Genomic DNA, 19024 nt, shown 5'->3' on the forward strand with positions numbered 1-19024 from the left:
AATCAGTTCTTTTAGTGCCAAGTTTAGATTTCAATTTAATATCAGTAAGCAAATTAGCTGTTGACTGTGATTGTGTGATTAAATTCTCACAAAATTTGTGTGAATTTCAGGACCGGAGTTCGGGGAAGATGATTGGTAGTGCTGAAACATGTTCCGGCCTCTACATACTTAAAGGGACTCCTCATTCCAGTAGTAAACTTATTCAGTCCAGCAATTATTCCTTTTTTAAACCATCAGTTTGTTTATCTCATTCCAACAATAACAGTGCTATCATGTTATGACACTATAGATTAGGCCATCCTAATTTTGTTTATCTTCGTAAAATGTTTCCCGCATTATTTGAGAATAAAGATTCCCATATTTTACAGTGTGAAATCTGTCAATTCTCTAAACATATACGAAACACTTATCCCAGCCAACTCTATACTCCATCTTCACGTTTCTCGTTGATTCATAGTGATGTGTGGGGGCCTTCTAGGGTTAGAAACATTACTGGGGCACGTTGGTTCATATCTTTTATTGATGATTATACTCGGCTCACATGGGTATTCCTTATGAAAGACAAATCTGAAGCTGGTACCATTTTCCAAACCTTTCATTCAATGGTGCAAAGGCAATTTCATACCAAATTCAGATTCTGAGAACAGATAATGGCAAAGAATACTTCAATACTATTCTTGGTCATTACCTATCCCAATAAGGCATTATACATCAAAGCTCATGTGTTGATACCCCTCAACAAAATGGGGTCATTGAAAGAAAGAACCGACACCTATTAGAAGTAGTAAGATCGTTGTTATTCTCTACTAATGTCCCTTCCAAATTTTGGGGTGAGGCTGTCCTAACGACTGCCTATCTAATCAATAGAATGCCCTCACGCATCCTAAAATATCAAACCCCTAGCCAACTTTTGATCGATCTCTTTCCTCACTCTCAGATTCTATCCCATGTTCCTCTCAAAGTTTTTGGTTGTTGTGCATTTGTTCATGTACATAACCATCTGAGAAGCAAGCTTGAGCCTCGGTCACTCAAATGCATTTTCCTCGGCTATTCTCCTCAGCAAAAGGGCTATAAATGCTACTCTCCATTGCTTCAAAAATTCTTTATTTCCATGGATGTCACATTTTTTGAACATCATCCATATTACCGCAAAACTAATATTCAGGGGGAGAATACTCAATATTTCTCTTCAGAATATCAGTTTTGGGAAAATTCTACTGATAGCCAGCAATATGAGCAGCCCCCTGAACCTACCTCTACCTTCTCTAACGACCATTCTGCTCCTCCTACCAAGGAACCTCCTAATTCTACCACTAAACTTCAAGTTTACTCTAGAAGATAGCCCCGATCTAAGGAGAATGAGGCCCCAACATGTTCTGGGATTGTCCAAGAGGCTGAACCGATTCTTTCGGCTGATGGAGGAAAGAAAATGACTAGTGAGAATACTGATATTGTATCTATTGATGATGAGAATTTACATTAGCCTATTGCCTTGAAAAAGGGTGTAAGATCATGTACACAACATCCCATACAAAACTATATCTCTTACAAGGGGCTTTCACCAAAATTCAGTGGATTTGTTTCTAATTTGAACAAAGTGTAGGTTCCTAACAATGTTAAAGAGGCGTTCAAACACCCTAGATGGAAAGAGGCTGTTCTTGAGGAAATCAGGGCTTTGGAAAAAAATGAGACATGGGATACTAACTTACCTCTCGGAAAAAGCCTAGTGGGCTGCAAATGGGTCTTTATAGTAAAATACAGGGAGGATGGAAAGATTGATAGATTCAAGGCCAGGTTAGTTGCAAAAGGCTTCACCCAATCCAATGAATCCTATGGTATTGACTACCAAGAGACATTTGCCGCCGTGGCAAAGCTAAATACTATTAGGGTCCTGCTGTCCTTAACAGCAAACTTGGATTGGCCTTTACATCAGTTAGATGTGAAGAATCCTTTTCTAAATGGAGATCTAGAAGAGGAAGTTTACATGGAAATCCCTCATGGATTTGAATCTCACAAAACAAGAAATAAGGTATGCAAGCTAAAGAGATCATTATATGGGCTTAAACAATCCCCAAGAGCCTAGTTTGAGAGATTTACAAGGGCAGTTAAGAAGCATGGATATAACCAATGCCAAACCGACCATACTCTATTTATCAAACACTCCTCAAAAGGTAAAATATCAATTCTTATTGTATATGTTGATGATATCATTGTTACACGGGATGATATTATTGAAATCCAAAGCCTCAAAAAGATACTTGCAAGAGAATTTGAGATCAAAGATCTTGGGGGTCTAAGATATTTCCTAAGCATGAAAGTGGCTAGATCCAAAGAAGGAATTTCAGTCTCCCAAAGGAAGTATATTCTGGATATCCTTGATAAAACAAGAATGTTGGGTTGCAAACCAGCAGAAACTCCTATGGAATCTACGACAAAGCTTGATATTGGCAAAGAAAGTACTCCAGTTGACAAAGGGAGATACCAAAGGCTAGTGGGAAAACTCATATACCTATCTCACACTAGACCTGATATTGGTTTCTCTATAAGCATTGTAAGCCAATTTATGAATGACCCCAAAGAAGAGCACTTGGAAGCAGTTTATCAGATCCTAAGGTATTTGAAATTAACTACTGGCAAATGATGAATGTTTAGAAAAACAGAAGACCGAGGAATCAAAGTCTACAGTGACGCAGATTGGGCCGAATCAATCCTGGATAAAAGATCAACTTCTGGGTATTGTTCATTTGTATGGGGAAACCTAGTTACTTGGCGCAACAAAAAGCAATCAGTTGTTTCCAGAAGTAGTGCAGAGGCTGAATTTAGAGCTTTGGCACACGGATTTTGTGAAAGAATATGGTTGAGAAGACTACTACAAGAATTACAAGTGAATATGATTGAGCCAGTACAGATGTTGTGTGATAACCAGTCGGCCATCAGTATTGCTAAAAATCCAGTTCATCATGACCGGACAAAACATGTGCAGATTGATAGACACTTTATCAAAGAAAAATTGGAAGAAGGAGTTTTCAAGCTAAACTATACTCCTACTAACAATCAAGTGGCGGATATTCTCACTAAAGCCTTACCAAGAAGAATATTTGACGAATTGAGCTGCAAGCTTGGCCTGAACAACATATTTAGCCTAGCTCGAGGGGGAGTGTGGAGATAATGAAGGATTAAAGCTGATAAGCCGAGATTAAAGATAAGATAAGAAGATTTGAAGATTGGTTGTTGCATAGATAAAATACCGAATATTTAGGAGATAAGATAAAGCTGATTTAGTTTATCTAGAGATAGCTAGTTTATATTTAAATTTATCAGATATGTTGTACATAGAATAGACTCCAACCTAAGGTAGAAGACTTGTATATTTATTTCCCTTTGTTTCGGTTAATTAAGTATTCGATTCCAGCTTTAGAATCGATTTCTTCATCTTTTTTCCCCATTTACTCTTCTTGTGAACCCAGTTCTGGGTTGGTGGAGTGAGGAGGGAGGAACTTCTACAACACCTCTTCTGTGTCTTCCTTTTCTTTCATTTTCTTCTCCTCAGTTCGAACCCCAGCCTCTTCATTTATTATTATTGTTATTATTATTGGTTGCTGATTCAAGTCTGGGTTTTTGATGTTTCTTTGTCTTTGTCACTTTTTCTTCTTTTTCTCAGTTCTTCTCCATGAGCATACTAGATTTGCGTTTGGCGATCCTAGATCTAGGTTTGGTGATACCTGATCTAAGTTCATTGAGCCCAGACTTGATATGGTTAGGTTCAGTGAACTTAGACTAGGTTCAGTGAACCTTCTCCATTAGCCTGCCTAGATTTGGGTTTGCTGATCCTAAGATCTAGGTTTTATGGTACCAGATCAAAGTTCATCAAACCCAACCCTGATTTTGTTAGGTTCAGCGAGCCTAGAAGCTTTTGGGTTTATTGAACCTTTTGGTTCTTTTTGTTAGTTTGTTAGAAGAAGGAAGATAGAGGGGTTTTTGGAAAGAGAGAATTGGGTGTACTTGGGCAATAAAAGCCATAAACTGTTTCATTCATTTACATCTGTAAATTAAAATCCACCATCTTCAACCTATATATATATATATGTTTCCACAATTGTAGTTTACTTGCCAAACATCTCTCTCTCTCTTTGGAATTTATTTGTACTTTATTTTTTATTATATGATACTGAAGTACTCAAGTAGAGCAAAAATCAAGGATATTTTTCATCACCTTTACCTGGATGGTAAGGCACTTTATGTAGTTTCACCCAACAAGCTCCACAAATCCATGCTTTCACCTCCTGGAACAAGTCTTTGAAATAGATCAGTTTGGACACACTGACTCTTTCCTAGCCTTGTTTTCCACTCTTTTTTCTCGACACTCTTCAGATCTTTTTCTTCTAGCCAAAACATGCCTCCTGGCTCCTTGGTGTTTGGCAATGGGTTTTCTAAATCAAGGCCCTGCTCTAGGCTCTTCTTGATACCATTGCAGAAGGTATTGGTTTACCCCCCCTCGCAACTACATCATTCATAGTCTTTACAGCTAACCCATCTACCGACTCCTCTCCCTTTCTTCCTTCTTCTTAACTTCGGTATATTCTATTGGGTTCCTTAGAACCCATTGTTGGGTTCCAACAATGGAACCTAACCATCAGTTCTCCAGATCTAGAACCCAAACGGGTTCCAGCTGGAACCCGTTTGGGTTCTTGATTTGTCCCTCTTGCTGAAGAACAGATTCAATTTGTTCTTCGGCCATCCATTTTTCTTTTTTTCTTTTTAATTAGATAAAGACTATATTGCATGGACATGGCGAACAAGTCGCCCTATATTGTCGTCGGCATGTAGGATGCAGTGACATGGTGACATGTTGGTGTCATGTGTCGGACACCGCATGGTGAGTGCATTTTTTATTATTTTACGAAAGGGAAACATGAGGGGACATGTGACAGACACGCGTGCCCCCTTTTGGGACACATTAGAGATGTATGGATTAGGATCTGTTCTTATTTCCATACCTTGATTTGTGCATATCTCTTTGGTTGGATTGCCAGATTCTTCAATGTCTTTCCTATTCAAGCTTCCATTCACATTATATTTGACCATCGACTGCTGGAAACTGGAACGTTTATCAGAAGGTTGAACTCTGAAGATGAGAGGAGAGATGGCTGGTGTGAGTACTACCGAACTTGGGTTTTCAGTCGGCAGATATCTGTACTGTTGGTACTGTCCTTATCTACTGAGGCACGGTGAGTGGTCTGGCGGCTGGATTGGGTTTTCACTTTTCCAGCTGGATTGGGTTTGTGATGGACTGTACCAGTACTGTGTCGTTTTGTTTTCATGAGGAGCCGATAGTTCAGATGAGAGTCATGAGATTTCATCTCCTTTTTCGTTTCATCAAATTCTGTCAGTTCAATTTTTATTTTATTGTATGCTATACTATATAGGTTATACTTATAAAGTTATTAATGTATCTTGTTTCTGATTGTTGAATCTTGAAGTTGACTATTCAATTTTAATGAATCTTGATTCTTCCAAATTGCAGTATAATATTAATTTATACTGAATACTGATTTCTGGAGGGTGGCATGGTTTTTGTGGATGATACTGATGAAGAAGTTGAAAGAATGAAGGATTGATTTACATTTTGCATTTATATATTTCCTAGCTCTAGTCTTTATTTTCTTTTGTTAGATAATTAGGCCAATGTATTCCGTATTAGGCCTAGATCTATTGGGCTGAGCCCATGTAAATAAAAGTCTCGGTTAAATCACAGCTGGAGAAATGTTCCAGCATGTGCCGAGCAAGTTGTAAGGCAAGTGGGAAAAAGGCTTAACCATTTTTGGCGCCAACTAAACCATAGATCAGTATAAAAGGGCTGATCTATGCCTTTTTCCTTATGTTGAATGAAATCAGGAAATCAGTTTCCTTCTTAATTCTTCTCCCTCCTAAATTTCACTCTTCTTTCCCTCTAAATTCTCTCAAACCCTCCCTCTTCCTTCCTTTTGCCATTCTCGATTTCACTTGTCAGATTAGGAACTTGACAAATTGGTATCAGAGCAGCTTTCCTGACCAAAGCTTTTGAGCTTAGAACGAAATGGCTGACGGAACTCGCATGAAACAAATGGAGATGCAGATCCAACAAGTCACTGCGACGGTGACTGAGGTGCAACAACGGGTTGGAAATGTGAAAGACGCGATTGGAGCCGTGGACAAGAAGTTGGAAGTAGTGGCGGATCATTTGAGGGGAGATATGCGCGTTCAGATCCGAGAAGAAATGCAGGAGCAAAGCAATATGGTGAGAGATCAGATGCAGCAATTCATGCTGATGTTCTCGAACCAGGCGCAGGTAAGGATATCTCCAGATTTTCCACCACGTGAGCAGTTGGATCCCATACTTCCAGGTATTGCCCCTAGCCATCGGGCGATGGGATCTTCGGAACTGGGAGGTGAATCGAGAGAAATGGAAGAAAGAATCATGAACAGAAGGCAAGGAGCGATGGTTAACGCTGATCACTCTAATTTTCCAGTCCCTACATTAGAGTTATCGGTGTTTGATGAGACCAAACCAAGGTGGTGGACTCGACGATGTGAAAAATTGTTCAATATCCACCAGGTGGCCGAGGAGTAGAGAGTTAACTTGGTCGCCGCATACTTAAATGATGTAGGGGATATATGGTTCCAAGGATGGTCAGGAGTTAGAGAAAGATACTCGTGGGAAGAATTTGTTAGAGGATTGTGTGAACGCTTTGGTGAACGAAGAACAATAGACATTGTAGAAGAGGTCAACAAATTAAAACAACTTGGGACGGTCTAGGATTATTAGCTCAAGTTCGAAGAGCTGAAGTCACTCATGCTCCACAGAAATCCTTACTTAACAGAGGATTATTTTGTATCAAGTTTCATCAGTGGATTGAGCGATGACCTCAGATCCATGGTGAAGATGATGAGACCGAGATCGGTGCAAGAAGCAGCAGAAGATGCACTATTACAAGAGCTTACTGTGGAGGCCCTAATGAAGAAGCAAAGGGTGCAAAGTAGGGGAATAAATTCGGGAATGATACTGTCAGGAGGTTGAATACAGAACAAGGACAATTTCAGAGGAGGAACAAGAGTAAGGTATCTAACTAACCCCTCCCCCCATGATTCAAATTTACCTCCACGAGATAAGATCTTTGAGCAAAGAAGGATGGCGGGATTGTACTACAAGTGTGGGGATAGGTACTCTCCTGAGCACCAATGCAAAAAGCAATTGCTCTTATTAGAAGGGGCAGAGGGGACAGACGAGGAAGAGATCGTTGGCAAAGAGGAAGACGAAGATGAAGGAGGAGGGGCTGTCACGAACCTAGGGTTCGTGATGGGTTAGAAGAGGAATTGGGGAAGAACAAAGAAGAAATGAAGGGGGAGATTGAAGAGAATTAGGGAGAAAGTTAAGAGAAATGAGGGAGAGCAGAATGGAGAGAAACGAGAGGGAGAATTGGAGAGAGAGAGAATCAGATTTTCTCTAATCAATTTTAGCATATCCAACAAACCAATAGCAGTAGCCTTATATAGGCATTACAAGCTCAATAATGGCCTAGCACATGCACCCCATGTGCTCTAAAATATCTCCTAACTATTATTATAATACTATTACTATATTGCTCTTGAATTACTACTTAGGTCATGACAATTCCCCCCTTCTTGAGATAGTTCTTGTCCCCAAGAACTTACAATAATTTAGTCATTGCTCCTCAACCAATACCAACTCTCTCTAGCTTGGTGGTTCTTTCTTTTATCATTCCCTTTCTAGGCCGCTTCTTCTTTGTTCTTGGATACTCATCAGCCATAGGTTGAGGATCCAATATGATGCCAAATCCAGTCAATACATCCTCATCTAGTGCCTTCATTGAATTTAGCTGTTTTCAGCCATCGGCAACAGGTGTAACTTGCAGTCCTTCAGCCTTCAATTGATGTTGCTCCTCAACCTCAAAATTTACAGCAACATTGTGGCACATTTTAGGATCAGTGCTACACACCTTCACAACATTAGAAGTCATTTCAGCTACAAATAGGCCATCTTCATAGCAGTTCTCATCATTTCGGTTGGATGGGGCAGAATTTTCACTGCGGTGTTCACCACGCTCCAGGTTTCAGCCTCAGTGTCGCCTCTCTAGAACGAGTCAGAACCTTCTTCCGAACAGGGTGTGTCGCTCTCTAAGGCCACCGGTTTGTTTCACTAGTATGGGTTGGAGCTTCCGATCAAGGTGGCAGTGCTTGATTGCCACTGGTTTGCTTCACCAGTTGGGAACGAAACTTCCGATTAGAGTTGCAACTCACTTAGCCATGAGAAGCCCATTGAAATCGCTACTTTCAAACGAATCGGAACCACAACCAAGAATCGTTTGCTCTGATACCATTTGTCACGAACCTAGGGTTCGTGATGGGTTAGAAGAGGAATTGTGGAAGAACAAAGAAGAAGTGAAGGGGGAGATTGAAGAGAATTAGGGAGAAAGTTAAGAGAAATGAGAGGGAGAATTGGAGAGAGAGAGAATCAGATTTTCTCTAATCAATTTCAGCATATCCAACAAACCAATAGCAGTAGCCTTATATAGGCATTACAAGCTCAATAATGGCCTAGCACATGCACCCCATGTGCTCTAAAATATCTCCTAACTATTATTATAATACTATTACAATATTGCCCTTGAATTACTACTTGGGTCATGACAGGGGCCATTTCTTTACACGCTATAAAAGGAATGGCTAGTAGCAAGATTATAAAGGTGGAGGGGAAGGTTCAGGAGAGCACTCTCATGGTTTTAATAGATAGTGGGAGTACCCACAACTTCATAGATGAGGGAATAGCTAAACAAATGAAGTGGCCGTTAGTCAACACCCAGCCACTCTCGGTTACTGTGGCTAATGGAAACCGAGTAATCAGCAAATTCGCTTGTGTGGGATTTTGCTGGGAAATGCAAGGAGAAGATTATCAGGCTGACTTAAGGCTGCTCAAGCTAGGAGGATGCCATATTGTCCTTGGGGTTGATTGAATGAAGGAGGTGAGTCCAATTAGCTTTGATTTTAACAAAATGGAGGTTACATTGGAGAAAGAAGGAAGAAGGGTGGTGTTACAAGGAAATGTGGAGGTGGGCACTTGCAAGATGATTAAAGGAAAAACACTTCAGCGACTATTCAAAAATAAGATATCACAAGTAGCCCAACTCTTTTCAATTAAGGCCAATGAACAGCAAGGACTAGAAAGTGGAACAGCTTCGGCGACCACATCCACTTGGCAGGTACATGATTTGACTCTTCTTGATGCACTTTTAATTGAAAACCAAGATTTGTTTGTAGAACCTAAAACCCTTCCTCCTCAAAGGTCCCGGATCATACCATACCCCTCCTACTGATGAGGGGTTAATATTTCCTAAATCTTAATGAATTATATCCCCATTTTGACAAAGTACACATATGATTTTGATTCGACGAACTAACTAGCCTTCCATGTTTGTTCCTTTTGTCTGCCCTAGAAAGAGGTTTGGCGATCAAAAGTAGCTATACAACAATTCAACAAGAAATAAATACAAACAGAAATCATGCGTAAGTATAAGTACTTGTGATTGTGGCTCACATCTTCCTTTGGTTTTACGTCCAGAAATGGTTTAAACACTTTCTATGAAGTGGGGATAGGCTTCCCATTCAATTTTCTTATAGATTGGCAAACAGGGTTGTTTTTAGTCAGATTCTAAAGACTATAGCTTTGGTGGTCACTTATGAACTGGGTCCATAAAGCAAGAAGTTCTCTTTGCACTATTCCACATGGATGCGTCTCAAGAGTCAATCGGATATCATCCAATGACTCGTTACTCAGTCCATCCTTCATGAAACTAATTTTATCTTCTCGATTTATGGACGTAAACCCCACAAATTTGCATAGAGTGTTACAGGTCCAACGAGCACACTTGTGACAACTATTCACTTTTTTAGCTCTTCGTTTCTTCGCAAAACTATTCTTCCCTAAGCCCGGGAAGTGCTTAAAACTAGGTGAAGTTTCGCCAGCTAATCGAACTTTTGCTTCGATCAGCCAACGAATATCTTCAGGAATGTTATTACCATCAAAAGCCTAAGTCTTTCACACCTAGCAGCATAAATTTTTTTCAAATTATTTTGCGGGAGAGATGGATAGTACTTGCGAATTTTTGAAAGCTGAAGATCCATTTTTTTTTTTTTTTAAAGAAAACTCTAATAAGAAGAAAGTAAAGAACTATAAACTTTACAAAAGGGATGAGAGTACCTGATCGGAGAATAACACAAATGAGAGAAGATTGGGCTCAAGGAGGGTGGCTTGTCTCATACAGATTTGGAGTCTCTTATAGAGTAATGGGTATCACTATTCGACACTCGGCTCGAGGCATGCCATAATTGCACCGTCAGGCTTGGTGTCGTTTAGCGTCTCATTTTTCAACATTTGGTAGTGTGCCTCTTTCTTTATAGGGCAGTGTGATTGCACTGCCCAAGAAGAATGGCTACCACCAGCGTCAATTCTGTCTCTCTTAATAATTTTTTTTTCTATTTATTTTATTATTTTATTATTTTATTATTTTATTATTTTTTTAAATTTTTTTAGGGGCCCAATAAAATCATATATACCACACAAGACAATATTATCAAGTCAACCAAAATTATTTGCACAATGGATCAATTTCAAACACCAATAAATTAATTCTTAAGTACACCTTACCCCCCAACTTAAATTGCGCATTGTCCTCAATCGGCAATAAAAGAATAGAAGATGGGCATACCTGGCGGTCTTCAATGCATGAATTAGTATGCAAATATTTTATTTAAACTGCACACAGAGAAACATTATTTGGGTCAAAGTTAATTGAGTAATACAAAAAGGAACAATAAATATATATTATATATATATTTTTTAGTTTTTTTATTTTTTTATTTTTTATATCCGAATTCCAAAGACATCCATTTAATCTAATTGGAAATGTGGTCTTTTAACGTCAGATTCTCAGACGAATGTGTTCTTAAAGGTCACTTAACCACTGACGGTGGATCACCCAACTCCACCATCTCGTCATTTCCTTCAATAAAATCTTTCTCAACTATGCCTAGATATGGTTTTAGCCTTTGACCATTCACTTTAAAACATTGTCCAGACTCTTTGATTTCAATTTCTATTGCCCCATATTCTGATATGATCTTGATTGTATAGGGTCTTGTCCATTTTGATCTCAACTTCCCTGGGAACAAATGAAGCCTTGAGTTGTAGAGAAGCACCTGCTGACCAACATGAAATTTTTTTCTGTTGATATGTTGGTCATGCAACTTTTTCATATGCAACTTAGATAATTTGGCATTTTCAAATGCCTCATCCCTAAGTTCTTCAAGTTCATTAAGTTGCAATTTCCTATTGAGGTTCACTTCTGTTGATTCCTCATTAATCTTCCTAATGGCCCAGTAGGCTTTGTGCTCTATTTCAACTGGCAGATGACATGGCTTGCCATATACCAACCTATAGGGAGACATGCCTAGAATGGTCTTGTATGCAGTTCTATAGGCCCAAAGTACATCAATCAATCTCAAGGACCAATCATTGCGGTTAGAATTGACTGTTTTCTCTAAAATCCTCTTTATCTCCCTATTGGCCAATTCAGTTTGGCCATTGGTTTGAGGGTGATATGGGGTTGCAACCTTGTGGACTACTCCATATTTTCTCATTAATTCAACCACTGGTTTGTTGTAGAAATGAGAACCTCCATCACTTATGATGGCCCTAGGCATTCCAAACCTACTAAAAATATTTTCTTTCAAAAACTTTATTACAACCCGATGATCGTTTGGTCTTGTTGGGATTGCTTCTACCCACTTGGACACATAGTTAACAGCTAACAAGATGTACTCGTGTTCACCTGAATTAACAAATGGTCCCATGAAGTCTATTCCCCAACAATCAAAAATTTCTAATAGCTGAATGGGTTGCAAGGGCATCATATTCCTCTTGGTTAGGCTTCATAGCCTTTGGCATCTATCACATGAGCTACAGAACTGATGCACATCTCTAAACATGGTAGGCCAAAAGAATCCACTTTGTAAGATCTTAGCCAATGTTTTTCTTGTGGAGAAATGACCTCTGCAAGCAAGAGTATGACAAAAATTCAAAACACTCTGTTGCTCATGCTTGGGGATGCACCTTCTTAAAATTTGGTCAGCACAATACTTATACAAGTAAGGGTCATCCCAGAAATAAGTTCTAACATTCCTAAAGAATTTTTGTTTATCTAGCTTGGTCCAATGATTTGGAATTAGACCGGTGGCTAGATAGTTGGCCAGATTTGCATACCATGGTGTAACAGAGGTTGAGGTATCATTGATAAGGAAAAGCTGTTCATCTGGAAAGGTGTCACTGATTGGTTCTTTGTCTAGATTAAGGTCTTGGCATGGAAGTCTAGACAAATGGTCTGCCACCACATTTTCTACTCCCTTTTTATCTTTGATTTCTATGTTGAATTATTGGAGTAACAAAATCCACCTAATAAGACGCGCTTGGCATCTTGTTTGGTGAGCAAGTATTTCAAAACAGCATGGTCAGTGAAAACAATGACCAATGACCCCACCAGATATGATCTGAACTTCTCTAATGCAAAAACTACTGTCAATAGTTCCTTCTTAGTTGTTGTGTAATTTTTTTGAGCTTCATTGAGGGTTTTACTGGCATAGTAGATGACATAAGGTTTTTTATCTTTTCTTTGCCCTAAGGCTGCTCCTACAGCATAATCACTTGCATCACACATGAGTTCAAAGGGCAATGACCAATCTGGTGGTTGAATAATGGGGGATGAGATGAGAGCATTTTTGTTAACCTCTCAAAAGAGGTTTGACAAGATGTTGTCCACTCAAATGGGACGTTTTGGGAGAGCAAATTACACAGAGGCCGGGCTATGCTGCTAAAAGATGTTATGAATCTCCTATAGAACCCAGCATGCCCTAGGAAAGACCTGATGTCCTTAACACTCTTAGGGATTGGTAATTTTTGGATGGCTTCTATTTTGGTTTTGTCCACCTCCATTCCCTTAGCAGAGACAATATGCCCTAGGACTATACCTTGTTTGACCATGAAATGACATTTTTCCCAGTTAAGCACAAGGTGGGTTTCTTCACAACGAGCTAGAACCTTCTCTAAATTCTCTAAACATGCCTCAAAACTAGCTCTATAGACAGAGAAATCATCCATAAAACCTCCACAATGTGTTATGTCATCTCACTAAAAATACTCATCACACACCTTTGGAAGGTGGCAGGGGCATTACATAGTCCAAAAGACATACGTCTATAGGCAAATGTCCCAAATGGACATGTGAAAATGGTCTTTTCCTGGTCCTCTAGGGCAATGTCAATCTGGTTATATCCTGAATAACCATCAAGGAAACAATAGAATGCTTGCCTAGCTATTCTTTCAAGGACTTGGTCCAAGAATGGCAATGGAAAATGGTCTTTTCTAGTCATTGCATTGAGTTTTCTGTAATCGATGCACACTTTTCATCCGGTTTGGATGCGAGTAGGGATCAATTCATTCTTTTCATTTCTCACCACTGTGACTCCAGACCTTTTTGGGACCACTTGAGTGGGGCTGATCCACTTTGAATCCGAGATGGGGTATATAATACCTGCATCCAGCAACTTTAACACTTCTTTCCTAACCACCTCTTTCATGTTAGGATCGAGTCTCCTCTTCATTTGCCTAACAGGTTTAGCATCCTCCTTTAGAAATATCCTATGAGTGCAAGTCAAAGGGCTAATTCCATGCAAGTCTGAGATGGTCCAACCTAAGGCTTTTTTATGAGCTCTCAGAATGTTTATCAGTTGAATTTTTTGTTGGGATGTCAAACTTGAAGAGATGACTACGGGAAGTGTGTTCTCATCACCTAGAAATGCATATTTTAACTCACTTGGCAAAGGTTTTATTTCAGGTGTGGGTGAGGTATTATCAGATTGTGACTCCTCATTGTTCAGAGAACCCAATGGTTCTGATTTGGGAATCCATTGAGCCACAGGCATTGCTTCTTGCTCCCTAGTGTTCTCTAATTCTTTTAACTCTTTCTCTCTTCTTGATCTTCTTCCATAGATTTGTTCAAAAATTCTTTTGCAAAATAGTCCTCAGCTAATGTTTGAACCAAATCTACTTTCTCCACCTCATTCTCAGCTATGTGTTGTTTGGAAACTCTAAAGATATTCATCTCTACAGTCATGTTTCCAAATAATAACTTAAGTATTCCATTCCTACAATTAATTATGGCATTTGAAGTTGCTAGGAATGGTCTACCAAGAATGACTGGAACAGGGGGTTGAGAGCCTTGATGGGGTTGTGTGTGCAAGACTATAAAATCAACAGGGAAGTAAAATTTGTCCACCTGCACTAATACATCCTCCACTATCCCCTTAGGGACTTTGATTGACCTATCAGCAAGCTGTAGGGTAACTCTTGTTGGCTTGAGTTCTCCTAAGCCCAGTTGCTGATATACACTATAAGGAAGCAAGTTAACACTTGCTCCTAGATCTAAGAGTGCTTGGTCTACCCTCTGGCTTCCAATTATGCAAGAAATGGTTGGGTTACCAGGGTCTTTGTACTTAGGAGGTGTTTTAAGTTGCAGAATGGAACTCACTTGTTCAGTTAAGAATGCTTTCTCATGGATGTTGATATTTCTTTAACAGTACACAAGTCTTTTAAGAATTTTGCATAGGATGGTGTCTGTTTGATTGCATTAAGGAGAGGAATGTTAATCCTCACTTGCTTGAACACTTCATAAATATCAGCATTTTGTTTTTCCCTCTTTGTTTGAGTAAGTCTTTGAGGGAATGGTGGTGCAGGGTTGCTCTTGAATTCTTCCACCTTATTTTTTTCTTTAACTTTCTTTTTTTTGTTTTCAAGTTTTTCCTCTAAAGTTGGAGTATTGTCATTTTTTATATTTTCATTTTGTTCTTCTTCTTGTTCATTAGGTTGGCTTGTCCTAGGATCATCTGGTTTGTCAATTATTTTTCCATTCCTAAGGACAGTAACTGCTTGCACCTGCTCATGATTATTGTTCCCACTATTTGATGATTCCACTTGATTTGTTTGCTTCACGGGGTTGGGATTTAGTTGAGAAGGGAATTTCCCAGGTTCTCTCACAGTCAAAGTTTGAGTTAGCTTGGTTAGCTGACTCTTCATATCCTCAATTGCCCTATTTGTTTGCTCTTGGAATTTTGCTACCTGAGCATTGTTCCCCATCTGCCCTTGCATAAATTGTTGTAGAGTATCCTCTAGGGATCTCTTATGCGGTGGCTGATATGAGCCAGATGGTCCTTGGTTAGGCTGGTAGGGCTATGGCTGAGGTTGTGGCTGTGGTTGTGATGGAAATGGTTGGTGTGGCTGAGGAGCTGAGTCATTTCTCCAAGAGAAATTTGGGTGGTTCCTAGAATTTGGATGGTAGGTGTTTGAGTTTGGGTTGCACCCTTGATAATTTTCACCCTGGTTCTGGTTTTGGTATATCTTACCCTCTGTTTGCCTTGGTTGTGAGTTTGAAGTTTGGCCATACAGCACTTCTTTGAAAGCAGGGAGAGTTGGACACTCCTCTGTTCTATGGCTATTGGCTTCACACACTACACAATGCACCTCTACCTCATTAACAGCCTTCATTTTTTTCATCTCCAATTCTTCCATTTTTTTGTCAACAGAGCTAATCTAGCACTGATGTCATCAGTTTCATTTAATTGGAGTTTTCCCTTTGGTTGTGGATTGTATTGGTCTCTCAAATCTCCTATGGTTAATGGCCTAACTTCCCAATTTCTAGAGTTTTTAGCTACATGGTCAAAGTATGCAACAGCCTCTTCAGGAGTTTTTTCATAAAAATCACCATTACACATGGTGGACACCAGCATTTTCAAATTAGGAGTTAAGGCATTAAAGAAGAAACTAACTACCCGTCATTGCTCAAAGGCATGGTGTGGGCAAGAATGCAAGAGGTCCTTGAAACGTTCCCAAGTTTGAGCAAATGTTTCATTTGATTTACAGACGAAATTCATCATTTGTCTTTGGAGTGATGCTGTTCTATTAGCTGGGAAGTATTTTTTTAGAAATTTTGTTTGCATCTCCCTCCAAGTTCCTATTGATCTAGGCTCTAGAGTTCCTAACCACATTTTTGCTTTATCCTTGAGTGAGAATGGGAAGAGCTTTAGTCTAACAATGCCCTCATGTATATTTTGATCCCCACAGGTACCACATACCTCTTCAAAATCCCTCACGTGTGTATATGGATTTTCAGAATCCATACCATGAAATGTGGGGAGCATTTGTATGGTACCTGGTTTAAGGACAAATCGATGATGGTTTATTGGTAGGATTATGCAAGAGGGAGTGGTTTGCCTTGGAGGGTGCAAATAATCCCTAATGGGTTTAATCTCATCACCATCCAAGGGATCATGTTCTCCATGATCACTCCTGTGAGCAGATAGGTTTTCATCTTGTCAAACCTCTTTTGAGAGGTTAAGAAATGCTCTCATCTCAGCCCCCATTATTCAACCACCAGATTGGTCATTACCTTTTGAACTCATGTGTGATGTAAGTGATTATGCTGTAGGAGCAGTCCTAGAGCAAAGAAAAGATAAAAAACCTTATGTCATCTACTATGCCAGTAAAACCCTCAATGAAGCCCAAAAAAATTACACAACAACTGAGAAGGAACTATTGGCAGTAGTTTTTGCATTAGAGAAGTTCAGATCATATCTGGTGGGGTCATTGGTCATTGTTTTCACTGACCATGTTGTTTTGAAATACTTGCTCACCAAACAAGATGCCAAACCGCGTCTTATTAGGTGGATTTTGTTACTCTAATAATTCAACATAGAAATCAAAGATAAAAAGGGAGTAGAAAATGTGGTGGCAGACCATTTGTCTAGACTTCCATGCCAAGACCTTAATCTAGATAAGGAACCAATTAGGGACACCTTTCCAGATGAACAACTCTTTCTTATCAATGATACTTCAACCTCTGTTACACCATGGTATGCAGATCTGGCCAACTATCTAGCCACCGGTCTAATTCCAAATCATTGGACCAAGCTAGATAAACAAAAATTCTTTAGGAATGTTAGAACTTATTTCTGGGATGACCCTTACTTGTATAAGTATTGTGCTAACCAAATTTTAAGAAGGTGCATCCCCGAGCATGAGCAACAGAGTGTTTTGAATTTTTGTCATACTCTTGCTTGTGGAGGTCATTTCTCCACAAGAAAAACATTGACCAAGATCTTACAAAGTGGATTCTTTTGGCCTACCATGTTTAGAGATGTGCATCAGTTCTGTAGCTCATGTGATAGATGCCAAAGGCTAGGAAGCTTAACCAAGAGGAATATGATACCCTTGCAAGCCATTCAGCTGTTAGAAATTTTTGATTGTTGGGGAATAGACTTCATGGGACCATTTGTTAATTCAGGTGGACACGAGTACATCTTGTTAGCTGTTGACTATGTGTCCAAGTGGGTAGAAACAATCCCAACAAGAGCAAACGATCATCGGGTTGTAATGAAGTTTTTGAAAGAAAATATTTTTAGTAGGTTTGGAATGCCTAGGGCCATCATAAGTGATGGAGGTTCTTATTTCTGTAACAAACCAGTGGCTGAATTAATGAGAAAATATGGAGTAGTCCACAAGGTTGCAACCCGATATCACCCTCAAACCAATGGCCAAACTGAATTGGCCAATAGGGAGATAAAAAGGATTTTAGAGAAAACAGTCAATTCTAACCGCAAGGATTGGTCCTTGAGGTTGATTGATGCACTTTGGGCCTATAGAACTGCATACAAGACCATTCTAGGCATGTCTCCCTATAGGTTGGTATATGGCAAGCCATGTCATCTGCCAGTTGAAATAGAGCACAAAGCCTACTGGGCCATTAGGAAGATTAATGAGGAATCAACAGAAGTGAGCCTCAATAGGAAATTACAACTTAATGAACTTGAAGAACTTAGGGATGATGCATTTGAAAATGCCAAATTATCGAAGTTGCATATGAAAAAGTTGCATGACCAACACATTAACAGAAAAAAATTTCATGTTGGTCAGTCAGCAGGTGCTTCTCTACAACTCAAGACTTCATTTGTTCCCAGGTAAGTTGAGATCAAAATGGACAGGACCCTATACAATTAAGACCATATCAGAATATGGGGCAATAGAAATTAAAATCAAAGAGTCTGGACAATGTTTTAAAGTGAATGGTCAAAGGCTGAAACCATATCTAGGCATAGCTGAGAAAGATTTTATTGAAGGAAATGACGAGATGATGGAGTTGGGTGATCCACCGTCAGTGGTTAAGTGACCTTTAGGAACACATTCGTCTGAGAATCTGACGTTAAAAGACCACATTTCTATTTAGGTTAAATGGATGTCTTTGGAATTCGGATATAAAAAAAAAAAAAAAAACTAAAATATATATATAATATATATTTATTGTTCTTTTTTGTATTACTTAATTAACTTTGACCCAAATAATGTTTCTCTGTGTGCAGTCTAAATAAAATATTTGCATACTAATTCATGCATTGAAGACCGCCAGATATGCCCATCTTCTATTCTTTTATTGCCGATTGAGGACAATGCGCAATTTAAGTTGGGGGGTAAGGTGTACTTAAGAATTAATTTATTGGTGTTTGAAATTGATCCATTGTGCAAATAATTTTGGTTGACTTGATAATATTGTTTTGTATGGTATATATGATGCGTAATAACATTTCTGAAGATATTCGTTGGCTGATCGAAGCAAAAGTTCGATTAGCTGGCGAAACTTCACCTAGTTTTAAGCACTTCCCGGGCTTAGGGAAGAGTAGTTTTGCGAAGAAACGAAGAGCTAAAAGAGTGAATGGTTGTCACAAGTGTGCTCGTTGGACTTGTAACACTCTATGCAAATTTGTGGGGTTTACGTCCATAAATCGAGAAGATAAAATTAGTTTCATAAAGGATGGACTGAGTAAAGAGTCATTGGATGATATCCGATTGACTCTTGAGACGCATTCATGT

The 19024-nt window shown here is 39.2% G+C and overlaps 2 pseudogenes; both read left to right on the top strand.

Moving 5' to 3' along the window:
• LOC127809792 (spliceosome-associated protein 130 A-like) overlaps positions 1–19024 on the top strand; it is a 43327-nt pseudogene that overhangs the window by 11769 nt on the left and 12534 nt on the right.
• Positions 15947–16046, top strand: LOC127810745 (small nucleolar RNA R71; annotated as a pseudogene).

This window comes from Diospyros lotus, chromosome 9, assembly GCF_014633365.1.
Source record: "Diospyros lotus cultivar Yz01 chromosome 9, ASM1463336v1, whole genome shotgun sequence".
NCBI classification, from domain to species: domain Eukaryota; kingdom Viridiplantae; phylum Streptophyta; class Magnoliopsida; order Ericales; family Ebenaceae; genus Diospyros; species Diospyros lotus.